This window comes from Anarhichas minor, unplaced genomic scaffold (assembly GCF_050575085.1).
Source record: "Anarhichas minor isolate MPS153535 unplaced genomic scaffold, ASM5057508v1 ptg000118l, whole genome shotgun sequence".
NCBI classification, from domain to species: domain Eukaryota; kingdom Metazoa; phylum Chordata; class Actinopteri; order Perciformes; family Anarhichadidae; genus Anarhichas; species Anarhichas minor.
This window is the reverse complement of record NW_027466564.1, coordinates 287,501-290,000: the sequence shown is the minus strand read 5'-3', so window position 1 is coordinate 290,000 and position 2,500 is coordinate 287,501.

Genomic DNA, 2,500 nt, shown 5'->3' with positions numbered 1-2,500 from the left:
CTGGATGCATCTGCAAGTGTGTGTTTCAAAAGCGACTCCTCAAGAAGAGTATTGAAGGAGGTAATGAGAGCGAATGGACTGGTAGATGTGTGGAGGGAAAAGAACCCAAGAGGGCGCGTATTTACAAGGAGACAGATGGTGAAAGGGGAATTAAAACAGAGTAGGATTGATTTAGTTTTGAGTACGGAGAGTCTAGCAAGTAAAATGGGGGGAATTGATTACAAGGTAACTACTCTTAGTGACCACGTGGTGCTAAAATTTAGATTAGGGCATGGGTGTGAGAGGAGGGGGGGAGGTGTGTGGTGCCTGAATGGGATGTTGCTCAAAGAAGAAAGGTACAAGGAAAAGGTGAGAGAATGTATAATGGTGAGAAAGAATGAGAGTATGTATGAGGAGGATATGGGGAGATGGTGGGAGGAGATGAAGGAGGAGCTAAAGAATTTGAGCATGAGCTACAGCAGGGATAGGAATAGAAGGGAAAGAGGGAGGGAAAGGAGACTAAAGGAAGAGTTAGTTAGAGAAGCAGAGAGGGTGGACCAGGGGGTAGGGCACGCATTAGAACGGTATAATAAAATTAAAAATGAGCTGGAGGAGGTAGAACAGAAGAGATGCATGGGGGCAATAGTTAGAAGTAGGGCTAGATATGTGGTTGAGGGAGAGAAATGTACAGCATTCTTTTTAGGTTTAGAGAGGGCGAAACAGAAAAATAATTATTTGGAGCAGGTGGAAGGGAAAAATGGAGAAAAGATAACGGATTTTGTAGGGATAGTTGGAAGAGTAGAAGAATTTTATAGTGAACTATTTAGGAAAGAAGAGGTTGATGAAGAGTGCATGAAACATGTGCTGGAGAAAATGGAGACTAAGATGAGCGAAGATGCGAAGGAGATGTGCGAAGGAGAGATAAGGATAGGTGAAATAGAGGCAGCCATATTAGGGTTAGGCAGGAATAAGAGTCCAGGGCTAGATGGGTTAGTGGGAGAGTTTTACATAGAGTTTAAAGAGGAACTAGCGCCACTGTTGGACAGATTGTTTAAATGGATAGAAGAGAAGGACGAGATGCCGGTTAGTATGGCGACAGGGTTAGTTAGTATTATATATAAGAAAGGGAGTAGGGATAGACTTGAAAACTATAGGCCGCTTAGCTGTTTAAACAGTGACTATAAAATACTAGCAAGAGTGCTAGCAAATAGGATTAAGAGGGTGATAGGGACAATAGTGGGAAGCACGCAGGCTTACAGTATACCAGGGAGGGATATAGCAGACACAATCAGCAGCATTAGGGACACAATAGAACACATGAAGGGAGGGGAGGGGGGGATAGTGATGAGTTTAGATTTGAACAAAGCATTTGATAGGGTAGATCATGGATACCTGTATGGAGTATTAGGAAAAGTAGGGTTTGGGCAGCAGTTAGTAGGATGGATCAAAAGATTGTATGATAAAGCTGTTAGTTGCGTCAAAATTAATGGGATAGTCACAGGTAATTTCAGATTAGAGAGGTCGGTTAGACAAGGGTGTCCACTGTCGGCCCTGCTGTACTCACTGTCGGCAGAGCCACTAGCTGCACTGCTGAAGCAAAATAAAAAGGTCAGAGGCATAGACTTACCAGGAGGGCAAGTGAGTCTATTATACCAGTATGCGGACGACACAACAGTAACAGTACAAGACAGTGAAAGTGTCCTTGAGGTTTTACAAAGTGTAGGAGTTTATGGTAGAGCATCAGGAGCAAAGCTAAACATAGAAAAGTCAGAAATTATGTATGTTGGAGTCAATGGAGAAAGGAGGAAGGATATAGGATTGAAAGAGAGGAAGGACTATTTTAGGGTGTTAGGGGTGAATTTAGGGGTTGAAGGCAGAGAAGGGAGAGACATGCAGTATGAAGGGATAATGAATAGCATAAAGAAGACATTAAGGTTTTGGAGACTTAGGAAGTTGAAGTTGAAGGGGAAAGTGGTGGTAGTGAATGGCCTGATAATGAGCAAACTTGTGTATGCAATGACTGTGTTGGATGTGCCTGAGCGAGTGCTAAAGGAGACAGAGAAAATGGTGAGTGAGTTTCTCTGGGGTGGGAGAGGTGTCAGAATAGCCAGGGAAGTGATGGAAAACGAATACAAGGATGGTGGGTTGAAGCTGATTAATTTAGAAAAGAAAAAGAATGCACTTCGGTTGAAAATGATGACAAGATATGTAAAGGACAAGAAAGATCATGTATGGAAGCTGTTTCTGAAAGAAGCAATTAATAAATGTGGGGGTTGTGGAGAAAGTGGAATATTTATGGAACTGAAGAAAGGTATGTTGAGTGAGGTGTCTGAGTTCTATAAAGAGATGCTGGGAGCATGGGGAGAGTTTGTAAAACATGTGCAGTTTCAATGCAAAAATGTAAAACAGGTGTGGGAGCAACCATTGTTTCTAAATCCCAAAATCACATTTGAGGGGAGCACAATTTATAACTTGGAGATGTGGAGAGCAGGTTTTAGGAAGGTGAGGGATTTAGTGTACG